We start from the raw sequence: 16,812 nt of genomic DNA, 5'->3' as shown, positions 1-16,812 counted from the left end.
AAAGAAAGAAAGAAAGAAAGAAAGAAAGAAAGAAAAAAAAGAATAACTCACTATTTCTAAGTTTTTTTTAGAAATGTAATCACATCTGTGATTTAATAGAAACGTAAATTAAAATTATATTTGAATTTATTCTACGTTTTTTTTAATCATTGTGCTTAAAGTGTGTGAAAAATAGCTGAAAGTATACTGCAAGAAACTTTACACTTCTATACACACTTCCTCTATAGAATCTAAACTGAATAAAGTTTAAATCTAAAGTTTATAGTTATCTAAACTGCAAATAAAAACTCTAGAACTATCCATTGTCGAGTTTTGACCAATGGAAGAACCTGCAAATACAAGATATTTCCCTCAGTGTTTTATAACTTGTAAAAGCTACACTTTTTTATAGCGAGATAACATCTTTTAATTTAGACTATATAAACTCGTTAACTTCAGTGTTCGAAACTGCACTTGACAGGTAGACTGTTTTATTTCGTGTTCAGGATATTTCAGTGAAAGCAGAGAACGTGACCCTGTTCAGCTTCATCCATAAAGCGAGCAGCAGTCACGCCTGTAGGAGTCAGTAAACCTCTTTCAGCCGCTGCTCCACATTTCCGCTTTCACCGAGTCCCAAATCCCCGCAAAGAGGAGCTGTGAGGGGGCTCAGAAGCACCAGAGGATTTCATGTATGTTACAGTCACGTTTATGCCTCACGAAAAGTGATTCTGAAAGTTGCGCTCGTTGGGAATGCCAAGTTAACTCAACACGGTCACGCAGAGGAAAGAGTTTCACCCGATCCAAACTTTGTTTTGGTGTTCAAATATTTGACAGACGCTTCCAGGATCAAACGCCGGACAGGTAAGAGCATGTTCATGTAATGTCAACAGTTCTGGTGAATTAGTTATTCACTGGTGGCGCTGGTTAACTCATACTGTATGTACAGTATATCGGTCATTCTTCATTGACTCGAAGGGACTCTTTAAGACCGTTTACCCGTTGGAAAGATTTTCATGTCATGTTTTGTTATTTGTGATGCCCTCAAATACTATTTTCTTCGGATGTAAATTGTATTGTAAAAGCAATTTAGCAACTTTTTACTAGAGGTGTTTACTTGAAATACTGAATACATTGGCCATATTTTAAAAACTTCATTATTATTTTAAACAAAAATGTTATAGTAACATAGTAACACAAGTGAAACGTTCATTATTGTGAAACAGAATGCTAGTACTTGTAATGAATGCTGTCTGTAAATTATATATATATCTGTGTGTGTATATGTGTGTGTATATATATATATATATGTGTGTGTGTATATATATATATATATATATATATATATATATATATATATATATATATATATATATATTTATATATATATATATATATATATATATATATATATATATATATATATATATATATATATATATATATATATATATATTTGGAAGGAAAAAAAATCATCATAGACATCATAATATATGTGACATGATGTAGACCTTCTATCTATCTATCTATCTATCTATCTATCTATCTATCTATCTATCTATCTATCTATCTATCTATCTATCTATCTATCTATCTATCTATCTATCTATCCATCTATCTATCTATCTATCTATCTATCCATCTATCCATCCATCTATCCATCCATCTATCCATCCATCTATCCATCCATCCATCCATCCATCCATCCATCCATCCATCCATCCATCCATCCATCCATCCATCCATCCATCCATCCATCCATCCTTGAATAAATAATCTTATCACAAGAAAGGCATTCCCATATTTTGTTTTAGCTCTTTTGCCAAGTTTTTACCATGCACATTCGTTTTTTTACAATGCACATTTTAAAATGACTCTATTACTAATTTACTCTCCTCAAAATGCATTCTTGCTATCTGTTTTAATTATATACAAATATTTTTATAAGAGTTTCATGTTTACAGGAAATCTAACTAAAATCATGCAATATTTCGGAAAAATAAGAGGTGTGAATAGAGTTTGAGATTTTAGCTGGACATGCGGTAGGAATGTTGGAGAGCAGACGCAGAGGTATTTCAAGAATCAAAGCTTAAATTCAGAGCTCTTTGAGGGACAACAGCTGAGAAAGGATCAATATGCTCCAAAGTGGCCGGTGGAGACTACATCAACTGCAGAGTCATGTTTTCAGCTGTCACATGACATGCACAATCTGACAGACTTATAGTTAAGTTAATGTGGATGAGTTTGCCATATTAAATGGTGGATTGTAGTGTTAAATGTTTCTCATGTGCGATAACTTCCTCTAAATCTTAAGTAATTAATGTGAAAGGCCATGCATGTTTAATTTGAGGAATGCTGAGGTTATCTGATGCCCTTTTGGTCAAGAGCATGGCAGATTTGTCCTTGCGCAAACATCCTCCCCCTTCTGGCTTTTTGTCCCAGTGTTTGCAGTCTAGATGTATCCCTTTGACCCTGACCTCCACATTCCAGTTCTGCATCCTGTCCGGAGCAGGCAGCCTTCGGGCCTATTGCTCTAATATACCTTCTGTTAAGTGAAAATGTGGAAAAACACTGGTGCACACAGATGGACAGCTGGTCCACCAATTAAAAAAGACAATTTGGTAACACTTTACTTGAAGGGGGTGTTCGTAAGCCTGTCATGATATCTTCATATTCATGACACATGATCATATCATAAATATGAACAATGTCAAACAATGTCACTCTTATGAACACCCCAATTAAAACAGTCCCTAATTGGCTTTTACTCATTGAACCTACACACTATACCCACCCACTTTATAACATATCCATTTTTTATGGTTTAACTTGGCAACTTTTTTTCAAATAATATTGAAACCACTGACTGCATTATCATCAGAATCACAATTCACTGTGAGCTTATATGTAATGCCACTGTAAACAGGTTATTTTAAGATATATTTGTCAAGTGTAGGCTGGTTTGAGTTGAGAAAACCTGCTGTAAAGAAATATTCGACATTCTGTGGTTTAATAATATTTAGTGAAGCTACACACAAAAACATGACCCATGTAGCTCCATTAAATATTATTAAACCACATTATAACACATATTTACATTTGCATTTTACATTTAGTCATTTAGCAGACGCTTTTATCCAAAGCGACTTACAAATGAGGACAAGGAAGCAATTTACACAACTAAGAGCAACAATGAATAAGTGCCTATAGGCAAGTTTCAGGTCTGTAAAGTCTAAGAAGGGAAGTATTAGTAGTATTAGAATTTTTTTTATTTTTTTTTTATTTTATTTTTTTATTAATGCTGCATGTGGACAGTAGACTGTTGACTGAATTTTTGATCTCCACCTGAAAGAATTATGTTTAAGTAAAATTTTGGTTTATAAAATTGGCTCATATTTTTGAGTACAGTACAGCATACATGATTTCTTAAGATTTCCTGATCCGGCTTGTTTTTTTTTTACTGACAACAGTGCTCTTATAGTAGATTTGGTGCATGGTAGAAAGTTGTGATAGACGAAATTCTCTCGTTTGAAGAAAAAATATTCACATATTACATTTTTACCAGACTCAAGTTCATTATTTCCATTGTAGATGTGCGGTAAGCGCACACAAAAGAGAGATAAAACGGCACCACTTGCAATTTTCACGCGTTTATACCCAATGTGAATGTGCATGTGGCGTATTTATCACCTTAAATTTAAATCATTAAATTTATTTTTATGTTTACATCACATATCTACTGTATGGAGACACAGTAACTACTCTATTTTACCAGAGTCTCCAAATTTATGGCATTTCCAACATGGTAAGTTTGTGCAGTATTGACCTTATTCTGCAATGTAGAAGTGTGCTTATTTTTGCAAATTGTTTAAGAGCTTCCATATTCGTTGCTAAGGACTAGGCCGAAGGAAATTAAATGAAAAAATGAATGTATGAGAAAATGATCAAATTACTTGCTCTACGGTCTGTGTAACTGATTTTGTAGTTTGGCTGACTAATCAGAGGAGGATGGCTGTGTATAATTTACACCCACACAGAGAACAAATTTTAAAGCTGTTTATTTATTTTGGTTGTATCATGCTTTCATTTTGTTTATAAAAACAAAATGTGATTAAAACAAAAATAAATATTTGAAAAAATAATATTTCGTTAGAAGGTTAAAATTTTTCACAAATTAATCATTTATTTGTTTTCCTGTTTGAAAACAAAAACATGGGTACACAGACCCTCAACAAAGAAGTTTATTCAAGACTGTACATAAAAAAGTAGAATAATATAAGAATAAAACATCAGTTTGCAACATCAAGCATCAGAACTAGCTGCTTTAAGAGTTTAAAAATCAACGGAAGTGAATGAGATTGTAAGTCTCGAGCCTAATAGATTTCAATGGGTTACCCCCCGCTCTTATTTGAAGAATAGAGCCAAAAGCTTATTTTGTAAAGCATCTTACTTTTATTGTGAAGCTTAAAAGAAAGTTCAAACAACAACAACAAAATAGTTTGGTTGTTTCTCCAAATACATTTTACCTAATTTTTTTTGGCATAAAAAATTCAATTAGCATAAGTGTTTTTAGCATATTTACAAATGTATTATGCTGCGTTCACACCAGAGACAGATGAAGCATTAATCGTGAGTGATTTAGATACTAAGTCAATGCAAAGAAGCAAATAGACATCCTGTGGCTCAGTTGTAAGCACAGCTGAAAGCTTCTATCATTCAGGTACAGTTTCTGGAGGAGTTGATGAACTCACCAAGCTGGGTGCTCCGCTGAAATCAGGATCTAGTTGAATCAGACATGCCTCCAAATAAATCTACCCTGTTTATCAGCCTTCCTAAAGCACATAAAGCACAGCTATTATCGCAGTAAAACCCATGTTAGGCATTTAGCAACTAAGCTAGAGTCACCAGGCAGACAGAAGTCCTGCCCATGACACAATCAGCATTTATTGTGAAGTAAATTTGACGTGTGAATGAAGCAAATTCGACACACGAATGAATCTCAAAATGTTTACGCATCTATTTACGTGCGAATAGTTTGCGATTAATCCACACGTTACACCTCTGGTGTGAACACAGCATTAAAAGCATTAACCTTTTAATTTGTTCATTGTTTTCTGACAATGCACGTCAATAGAGGTGTGAACCTACACTGGTCTCACGGTTCGTTTCCGATTATCATACCAACAATTTGGTTCAATTCGATATCTCGCTGCATCTTGGTGCATTGACGATGCTTTCCATACATAATTAGATTTTTTCTTCACAACACAAGATTATTATTTTTTATTAAAATCTATAAATAGCCTATACTAATATTTACATATTATTTGTAATACAATTCTGTTCTTTAGTACAAGCAGTAAGATATATGAACTGCACTTTTAATTTTACCTGCTCAAAGAAAACACTCTTTTTGGATGTATCAAACAAAACTCCAATACATGCACAGAAGACGACATGAGCATTTATAGCAAATAAACAAAAGTAAATATTATTCAGCTTGCTTTCTGAGCGCTGTCAAGTGAGGTCTTACACCCCTATGATTGGTCTTTGTCTTCACCTACTCAACAGATAGGGCTGTGATTGACTTAAAACTGTCAGCGCTGTTCACCGATGAGTGACGCGGGAAGAAGAGCCAAGGTTATAGTCTATGTGTGCTAGGCTTGGGCCGATACCACACAGAAACAGCCGCACACACTGTCATGTGCTCGTCTGAGCTACGTAGAGCAGTCCACGTCATACAGTTTATCAAGGATATACCGCTGGATCACATCTCACTATTGTTGTTAAACGTTATTTAATTCATCTTGTCTCTATCTAACAACTCTCCAGCCTTTTGAATCTATCAGGTAATGTGTCACAGCATCAGTACGCTGCTTCAGTCTTTCACTTTTACACTACTTAGTAATTTTAGTGAAAACCTTAGATACTGTTGGTTGTGCACCATTTTTTACTGACCAACCTCCTGCGGAAAAAGTGATTGCCAGGTGGTAATTTGTGTGCAACTTATCTTTATTTATTTATGAATTGTTTATGGGTAAAACAAAGACCATGCGGGTCAGATAGTTGAAACAGTAGGCTGCAAATAATTAATGTGTTATGAATTAATTAATTATTCATAAATAATTCACCTCCGCCTATGACAACGATGCCTTCGTCCATCGCGATGTTTCACATTAAACATCGTACGATTCCAAATTGGTTGACATCGCCCGACCCTAATATGTGCATAATTAACGGTTATCACAGGTAATCCATAATAGACACAGTGGAGAAAACTCGCAACCCAGGCACGCTCATGTCTGGATTCACAAGTATCGCTTTAACAGCCAAAAGAAGAGGAAAAGTTACCTCACGAACATGCCAGTGGGTCAAATGTACAAAGTAATAGAGAGAGGCAAGGATAGTAGTGAAATAACGGCTCGTGTGCTGTGCCTTCTTCAGTGTCAATGAAAGACTGTCCAGCAAACTCAAGCAGCTAAACTGTGCAAAATGATTTACCTTTTATGTAGTAGGAGCGTTTTATTTTCTCCCCTCGCCTCCTTCGCCATAGTACTCTAATGTGACATCGCGCATTGGAGATGAATGACATCAGTACCTAATAACCAGTTTTGATCTATTACTGAACCGATATTGAAATATCCCCATCTGCATCACGATGTACCAAAGAAACAATTAATTTTGACACTCTTACCTGTCAATCAGCATAAAACATTGCCTCAGATGCAAGTTTATAGAAGTTGAATTTACTATTGGAGCCCCCCACTGGACGTTTGTTTTTGAAACTAATTGTCTAATAAAACACGCAAGAGCACTGTGAAAATGCTGGGTTCCACTCAATTCCTTCATGTTGTCCAAACACAAATAAATTAAGTTCACTTAATAGTTTTACATATTCAAGTAGATTGAACATAAAACAATTAAGTTGTCCCCCCCCAAAAAAAAAAAAAAAAAACTCAAGAATTCTGTTGATTTAGCTCATTTTAAATGAATAGTTTGAATAATCAGCTTTTTTTGAGTGAAACAAAGTAGTATACATTTTGCCAAATTGTATGTATTTTAATGAGCCAGGGTTCCCTCTGTGCTGCAGGGAGGGCACATGGCACTAGTTTTTCTGTGGTAGACGAGTCCCCTCCCTGTCAGCTTCATAATCCGCTTTCCTTAAAAGAGCCTGTGATTAAACTCACCACACCGAGCTCTCAGTCTAATCAAACCCTTCAGCTGGATCTCATTGTTTTTCAGCCCTTTATTGGAGTTCCCAAGATTAAAACATCGATATAACACGCATCAAAGCTGCTCGCAGATGCTCCGTGTGTTCAAAAATGATCGCTTTAGTTTTTTATTTACTTTTCCAAGCAAACGCATGATACGCTAGTGGTTTTTGTAGTAGTTCTGTTTACATTGTCTCCAGCTCTAACTCATCACGCTTAATTGCTCTGTTTTTCTAGCCTGATGTTCACGAACATTCCTATTATCTCCAGCGCTTACACACCCTAACACCCACAGTTGTTAAATCAACAGTTTTGTTCTCCCTTTGACCTCATTGGCTCACTCGCCCAGTGCCAGGCTGTTCAGTGCAGGGAGAGACCACTGGCCATGGGACGGGAACAAGAGCCGCTCTGTGCCTCTGTGGGTACGGGACAGGATTAGCCTGATGGTTCAAGCTATGACTTCGCAGAAACAGAAGAAAGCTCATCTGAGCACTTGACTTACAGCTGTGTGACATAAGCACAGATAATGACATCTTGAGCAGTTTGAGCACATGGCATCATGCCCATTCACTCACTTTGACATCATCATGATATATGTGGAGCAGACAATGAACGCTTGGCTGGGACTGACCTCAGACCTGAATCAGTGGTTTATATTTAACCCTAACCCCAAAAGCCCTGTTTACACCTACAGTAAGTATTAAAATATGTTTTGTCAATCCAGTAACAAGCCGTTGATGTTTAATATATGTGTAAACATGGTTTAAAGTCTGCTTTCAGCTGTCGTCAGATAGAGGTAGTTGAAAGTGCATTGTTGGATTGATTTTGTTAACTTTTTTTCATTTAGCAGACACATTTATCTAAAGTGACTTACAAATAAGTATAAAAGAAGCACTTCAAGTCAGAGCAACAATATATAGATTTTATTTAGCAGTTTTATATATATATATATATATATATATATATATATATATATATATATATATATATATATATATTTACAAATACACAAATAATGTTAAAGCCATTTTATGATGACATATTCGTTTTATATTATTACTGAGTATAGTAGCATGTTGGTAGGAAAGTGTCTGGTGCATACAGAGAGAAAAGAGTGTGTTTTCTTCTAGGCCTGTCACAATAATCAATATATCGACTTATTGTGCAATACTTGGACATGACCTCAATAATTTCTGCCATTGCAATATATATATATATATATATATATATATATATATATATATATATATATATATATATATATATATATATATTTACAAATACACAAATAATGTTAAAGCCATTTTATGATGACATTTACGTTTTACCTCAATGATGTCAAAGATTATAATTGGACATTTACCTAATATAACATTTAATAGTATATATGCTAGGACGTTTACATTTTTGAACATCAAATTATAGAATAAATAACCCAAAAAAGGATCATTTAAAGTGTTTATGGGTATTTGCATTATATGTGCACTATTTGTTATATAAGCATTATATAATCAATTGCATAAAATCATCTCAAAATGACAATAATATCGAACAATTATAGAACAATTTCTGTGACAATACAGTTAAAGTCAAAATTATTAGCCCCTCTGAATTATCCCAAACCCCCTCACTCTTTTAGATTTTTTCAATACATTTCTAAACATAATAGTTTAAATAACTAATTTCTAATAACTGATTTATTTTATCTTTGCCACGATGACAGTAAATTAAGCTTTACTAGATATTTTCAAAGCACTTCTATACAGCTTAAAGTGACATTTAAAGGCCTCACTAGGTTAATTAGGTGAACTAGGCAGGTTAGGGTAATTAGGCAAGTTATTGTATAATGATGGTTTGTTCTGTAGACTATCAAAAAAAAAAAATGCTTAAAGGGGCTAATAATTTTGACCTTAAAATGGTTAATAAAAAATTAAGAACTGCTTTTATTCTAGCCGAAATAAAACAAATAAGACTTTCTCTAGAAAAAAAAAATGTTATCAGACATACTGTGAAAATTTCCTTGCTCTGTTAAACATCATTTAGGAAATATAAAAAAAAAAAAAAATCAAAAGGGGGCTAATAATTCTGACTTCAACTGTACATCGCACAACAAAAATTTCTTATCATGTCTTATAATTTTTTTTGGTGGTGCATGTGATGTAATTATTATTGTTTTTAACATTGATCATTTCATAACAAATTGCTGTAGATCTATGCACAGAACTGGAATATTGCATAAAACCTGTGAATGCCAAGCGGCAACATCCCGCTCTCACTCGTGAAGCAAATACAGAAGAATTGCAATTTATCGACTTGCCTTTTGTTTACAACCAAGCACATGTGGTCAGAACACAAACGAGTCGCAACTAATAAAGAATTGAGCGTTTCCCCCCCAAAAAAACTAAGTAAAATGTTAGCAGGCATGTCAGCACAATGACTGTCGCAACGACAGTTTGGCACGCCCTCATTAACCTTAATTTGTGCTCGTCAGAAACCTATGGGTGACATTATTGACACTATGTCAATATTTTTTTTACAGTCTATGGTTAATACCCAAGAAGTCAGACAACAAAATGATCACTTCCTGAAAATCTGCCACTAAATATTAAAAATAAAAATAAAAAAATGCTCCCATTTTTGTCATCACACGATCTCTTAAAGTGTCTAGCTGCTTGCACTTTCAGCAGTCGCACTTTTTTTTATTTATTTATTTGAAGATAGTCTCACTCTTTTTATTCATTATTTTGCCGCAGCTCCACTCTTTTTATTTATTTTCTCGCAGCCCTGTGAGCAAAATGCAGCCAGCAGGTTAATGATGATGTAGCTACCATCTGACCCCAAACAGCGGCACTTTAGTGAAAATAAGAATTTGAATAATTAATATTAATGAATATTACACCTGCTTAATGAAAATCAGATGCGTCACTACATTAATACATTTGACATAACTTGATCAGAAATCTAAAATGGGGAGAAAAAGATTACGCACTAGCATATCAGTTATCAGTGCCATTGTGGTCCAGTGGTTGGCACGTTGCGTTATGATGCCGCTGATCCAAGTTCAAACCTCACCTGAGTTATTTATTTTCATTTTCATTTTTTTGTGTTAAAATATATAATACTGTTTGGATTACTTATGTAGGTGTACATATGTTATTTGTATTTTTGTGTGACAACTGTTACATAGGACTGGATGTCTATAAAGAATTTTGCACAGAATATATATTCAGATATTTCAGGAAAGGGCATTGTGATGTTTTAAAGAATAGTGTTGGAGATTTAGCTACCCTTTAATGTTCTCATATTTATGAAAACATTTGAAGCTCTAAAGCAGCTGTTTCCTTGATAAAGACGTTGATAGTTTCATTGGAAACTGAATTGAAAATTACAATATTTTAATATAGTCAGCCCGTGAACTGAGGTAACCCGGTATAAGGTTTGAAACTCCAGGGCTGAAAAGGAGTCCCACTCTGGCCCTGTATCAAAGTACCACAGTACATGTAGCTCAACTTTAGTGATAACAGTATGGCAAGTGCATTCTTGTCTATATTTTGACGCTGTGACTCAACCACATGCCGTTGTTTACAGTCATTCTATTTCAGAGAAAAGAATCTTGGCTGCTCAGAGAAAAAGTGCAGCCTTTTCATTTTAAAGATACGCCTTGCGGTCCAGCATGAATTCCTGAAGATGTGATGTTGATATGGTGGTAGTTTTTTTTCCCCCACAGTGTTTGTGCGTGTGTTTCAGTGTCGATAGCTCACTGATGCCTTATGGTTTATGGTATGTTGTTTACTGAGTCCAGTAACACTTTTTCAAGTATGTTATTCGGTCTATGTGTGCCTCTGCCAATTAAACCCTCTGACAGAAGTTGCCCACATGTTTGGCGTTCCCTGTGGAGAGCCTTGCACTCAGTTTTTCATAGGCAATTGAAAGCAGTTGTCCTTTTGTGTAGGTTTACCTTGGTTTTGACATTTTTCAACAGCACCGCAGTTGATGATGCGTTAATGTGTGTTTGACACAGCACTGTGATGCCAGGTTGTTCAGGTTGGTTGCCAGAGCATTGCTGTACCCTTGTAAGGCATTGTGAGTGCTTAATCATGTTTCTGTGCAGTTGCTGGTCTGTTCTAGTTGGGTGCAAGAGGTCTGTATAGTTTCTAGTCAGCTGTTAAATTACCCAAGTCTGGCCTAAGTCTTATAATAACAAGCCATGTGATTTGAGATATCATTCATGTTAGTTGCCTAAAAGGTGCTGGGGTTTATTAAGATATCTAACCCGTAAGTGGGAAGGAATACTGCACAATTAATAACTGGTGATTTTGCACATTTAATTAAGTTAACTTTGCTAATGTTTTTGTTTAGTTTTGAAATGTTCTTCTATTTGTTTTTTTGGTGTTTTAAATAGGAAAAAATAAATGTTAATATGTCTCTGCTCTATGCCTGGGCTAAAAAAAGTAATGTGAATTGAAAAGTAAAATAAAGTAAAATATGCTAAAACAATATTATAACAGGCGACGTAGTGGCAGAGTAGTTAATGCTATCGCCTCAAAGCAAGAAGGTCACTGGTTCGAGCCTCGGCTGGGTCAGTTGGCGTTTCTGTGTGGAGTTTGCATGTTCTCCCTGCGTTCGCATGGGTTTTCTCCTGGTGCTGTAGTTTCTCCCACAAGTCTAAAGACATGCGCTAAAGGTGAATTGGGAAGGGTGAATTGTCCGTGGTGTTTGTGTGTGAGTGAATGTGTTTCCCAGTGATGGGTTGCGTCTGGAAGGGCACCCGCTGCGTAAAAACCGTGCTGGATAAGTTGGCGGTTCATTCCCCTGTGGCGACACTGGATTAATAAAGGGACTGAGCGGAAAAGAAAATTAATGAATGAATATTATAACAATTGTTTTTACCCAAAGCATAGAAATGAGGCATTCAGTGTTGTAATTACCTACTGTATAATAATATTTTAATTACAACTGAAAAAATACCACATGCCTTATTTTCATGCTTTGAGTCAAAAAATGTATATAAGTAAGTGATTTTTCTCTTTTGTATGTTGTAGTGCTGTATTTATATTGTATAATTTTAATATATTGAGTGTGAGATGGGATTCACATATCAGGAATGTATGTATTTTGTGTTGGCCACTTTTTGCATAACCCTCAGTTTTTAGTTGGCCATCTGTTTGTTTCTAATGAGTCTCCTGTTTTTGTTACTGCAGACTAGTTCAGTTAAAAAGAAATAAAGAAGAAATGCCTGCATGTGTTTAGCGTTTTTCCTTATCCCAAACACAACAGCAATCTGGTAGTGTTTGCGCTGCTTTGGCTTTTTAAAGGTTAATTTGATGTGATTTCTAGAACAAACTGTGAAATCTCTGTAGACTGATGGCATTTCATGCCGTTAAGCCTTATAATCTTAAGATGTGAGCAAAATCCGCTGTTTTGTCATCACTTTAGATGTTACGCAATAGAGTCATTCAAACACTAGCTCTAAAGTGTTGTTGGTGGATTATTAACGGCTTTTGCTGTTCTGACATCAGCTGCAGATGTGAATGAATGGTGGAAGAAAGTAGTTCCTCAAACAAAAGAGGTTTTAGACTCTTCGTGTTTGATTTTCACGATTTTGCCGTCAAACTCTTGTATAAATGCAATATCACACAAGTAGCAGTGCTATATTCTATGCACACTAATACTAACAATAGTAAACAAAGTAAACACTAATAAACAAACTAAAGCAAAAACATTGTGAAATTATCTAATTTATTAAGCATAAATATTCTAATATAAATCTTATTTTAATAATATAACATTGTTAGAATGATTTTTACCATTTTAGCACATATTTGTAACATGTAGAAGATATTATTTGTGTTTAATTAAACAAAATTGCATGTATTTTTGTATTTTATTTTACTTACTGACAAGATATTTGCTTAGCCAAAATATAATGTATAATACATATTGGATGTTGCAATCTCCCAGTCCTAGTCTGATTGTGCTATATGATAATAATGACATGTTTAGTGTATTTGGTGAAAGATTTTCAATACTGAAAAGATGTCTGAAATGTCTTCCTAAAAAAATGACAGCCATATTTTTCTTGGTCCAACAGCCAGCTCAAAAAAACTGATGTTTTCAAGTCATGTCTTTTAGAAAAGTCTGGACAATTATTGTGCGTCATGCTTCTGGTAGATCTATAGCACACTAACTTACTGTACAGTACACTGCTGTAATCCAAAGCATATGGATTTTTCTGATCAGGCTGAAGTGTGACTTTTATAGTCTTTTACTTGGCTTATGTCCCACTGAATCATCAACGCAATGGCACGTTCAGATGTGTCATGTTTTATTGAGATGGAAATTAGATCATCGTTAAGGAAAATTGATCAGTGAAACTCAAAGAGCGTTGATATTTCAGCCAAGATTTCCAGCACTGCCTTCATCCTCTGTTTCTACTCTGGATCCAGAGGCCAAAGCAGTGTGACAGTTTGTTCAGAGCGTGTGTGAGGGCACATATGATGGTGTCATAGACAATACAAGAGTTCGACTAACTCAAACCAGATGCCTTTGACTTTAGCCTTGGATGTGTCACTCTGCAAATTGAGGGAAACCACACGCACCAATGCAACAGACAGTTTATTGCAAGGTTTTGAAGGAAGGCTTGAGTGAGTCATTTGGGGGGATTTCCTGTGTCAATTAGATCTCCAGCTATTAAAAAGATGTTTCGTGTGATGTGTTCAATCTACTGCACATATACAGGTGAAGTCACAATTATTAGCCCTCCTGTGAATTTGTTTCTTTTCAAAATATTTCTCAAATGATTAACAGAGCAAGGAATTGTTTACTGTATTAACTATAATATTTTTCTTTTTCTGGAGAAAGTCTTATTTGTTTTATTCAGGCTAGAGTAAAAGCAGTTTTAATTTTTTAAAAAACATTTTAAGGTCAAAATTATTAGGCTTTTTAAGCAGCTTTTTTATTTTTTATTTTGATGGTCTACAGAAAAAAAGACATCTACAATGATTTGCCTAATTACCATGACTTGCCTCATTAACCCAATTCACCTAGTTAAGCCTTTAAATTTCTGGACAACTGCTTCATTTCTGTTTTATACCATTTTACAAACACCTTTACATAAAATACACCACAGTCTGTCTTGGAAGTCTGCAGTGATTGATTATTATATTTTAACACTTGGCACCTGTTGGGTTTATTTTAGGGCTGGGCAATATCACAATCTCATATCATGATATAAGTCATCTCATATCATGATAATGATATATATCACAGTATAGCACCTTTCATGTAAATTCAATCAATTTATAGTTTCCATACACCAATTACATTTTTTTTTTCACAGATCACAATCTCATTTGTTTGGTACTCATTCGTATGTGATCATATTTAATATTTCTATTTCTATTCATATGTGATAATTTTTTATTTTTTTTTCCAAATGATTAAGAATGTAAAAATGTAAAAAAAAATAATATTGACATTTAAAACAATTTTCAAAAACTAATGATTAAAGGCTCAATGAAAAATACAGCTAATTAAAGTGCATAATGTAAACATTGTACTTTTTAAGATCGTAACTTTCTGTTTACATTCCCCAAATGTCATATCATGTGCTCATATAAATGTTAGTAATGTTAATATATAGCAATTATAAAATAGTAATTTTATTTCGGCCATACAATATATATGTTAGGGGTGTAACGTTTCAAGGTTGATTCATGATCCGAACGGATCACAACCTACAGTTCGGAACGCATGTGACCCGCTGATTTATTTTTTTTTTAACTCGTAAAGTTAATCCAACATTTATAACAAGTGCAGATCCATCGCCTCCCGCGTCATTCACGTGTATGATAGCATTTTGTCCTACCTGTAAAATATAATGATGACGTAAGTGTTCGTGGTGGGACCTACCAAAATGCTTTCTTAGATTATTAATTAAAGGTGTTTTCTGTCACTGTTTGTTTAGCCTGCATTAATGCATACAGTGTAAAGCTGCACAATAAACATTAAAAGATTGTGATCTCAATTCAAACCTGAGCAACATGAATGATAAATTATAATGATTTGCATATGTTTGTTAATCCTTCGAATCGATGCATTCAAATCTGTTTTTGATCAAGAGAGATTAAGTTTTTACACTTTTTCAGTAATTTACAAACAGTCAAATATCTCACAGTCTCACGGATTACAAATCTCATATATATATATATATATATATATATATATATATATATATATATATATATATATATATATATATATATATATATATATGTGTGTGTGTATACAGTTGAAGTCAGAATTATTAGCCCCCTTTTGATTTTTATTTTCTTTTTTAAATATTTCCCAAATGATTTTTAACAGAGCAATAAAATTTTCACAGTATGTCTGATAATATTTTCTGTTCTGGAGAAAGTCTTATTTGTTTTATTTCGGCTAGAATAAAAGCAGTTATTAATTTTTTTAAAAAACATTTTTTTGGACAATTATTAGCCCCTTTAAGCTATTTTCTTTTTTTTTGATAATCTACAGAACAAACCATCATTATACAATAACTTGACTTATTACCCTAACCTGCCTAGTTCACCTTATTAACCCAGTTAAGTCTTTTAATGTCACTTTAAGCTGTATAGAAGTGTCTTGAAAAATATCTAGTAAAGTATTATTTACTAACATCATGGAAAAGATCAAATAAATAAGTTATTAGAAATAAGTTTTTAAAATTATGAAACAGGTTTTTAAAATTGCTTAGAAATGTGCTGAAACAATCTTTCCAGAACAGAAAAGAAATTGGGGAAAAAAATAAACAGGGGTGCTAATAATTCAGGGGGGCTAATAATTCTGACTTCAACTGTGTATGTATGTATATATATATATATATATATATATATATATATATAAATATATATATATATATATATATATATATATATATATATATATATATATATATATATATATATATATATATATATATATATATATATATATATATATATATTAGTCATATTGCACAGCCTTGATTTATATATAGTATTATATTCTCTTTTGTGTGTGTGTGTGTGTGTGTGTGTGTGTGTGTGTGTGTGTGTGTGTGTGTGTGATGTAATAACCATGGTGATCATTGGCTATCTATCAAATATTAACAATTCTTTATTTATCTTTTGGTTGATAATAGCTTTTTATTTTCTTTTGTTCACAAAAAATAAAACACCTTTGCAGTCATCTAACAATTAGTGTCTTTAAAAACTGTAAAACTTATTTATTTATTTTGAGTCTGGAATGATTTTTGAACTTTATCATGCAAAAAAATGATTTTAGTTTTATTGTTCTATATTAAAAAGGTTGTAGACAATTTTCAGCCATCTTTACCAGTCAAAAACAATAAAAATAAAACATACTTCTTGGTTGTAAAATATTTTAGTTTCTGATCCCTAGTTCCAGGTATTGGTTGGCTAAAACATTCAACAGTAAATTGTCTCACACAATATTACAATTTCGATAATAAAAATGAAATGTGAAAAAACTGGACTTCTCTATAGGAATGTATGCAGAGCTGTGCATGTGAGCACAGAATGATGGAGAATGGGGCCCTGGAGAGTCATCCTCACTACCTGAATGAAAC

General features: G+C 33.7%; 1 protein-coding gene across 4 annotated transcripts in view; it reads left to right on the top strand.

The window, feature by feature from the left end:
• Positions 1 to 622: 622 nt before the first annotated feature.
• The window catches only part of tspan9a (tetraspanin 9a), a 390,559-nt gene continuing 374,369 nt past the window's right edge, over positions 623 to 16,812 (top strand). For all 4 annotated transcript variants that reach the window (XM_087293026.1, XM_087293025.1, XM_087293028.1 and 1 more), the window contains exon 1: positions 623 to 840. The gene's annotated coding sequence lies outside the window, so the exon portion shown is untranslated. The remainder of the gene's footprint in view (positions 841 to 16,812) is intronic.

Source organism: Danio rerio, chromosome 18 (genome assembly GCF_052040795.2).
Source record: "Danio rerio strain M-AB ecotype USA chromosome 18, GRCz13ab, whole genome shotgun sequence".
Classification (NCBI taxonomy): domain Eukaryota; kingdom Metazoa; phylum Chordata; class Actinopteri; order Cypriniformes; family Danionidae; genus Danio; species Danio rerio.
The sequence above is the reverse complement of the archived record's forward strand: the minus strand, read 5'-3'. Positions and strand labels throughout refer to the sequence as shown.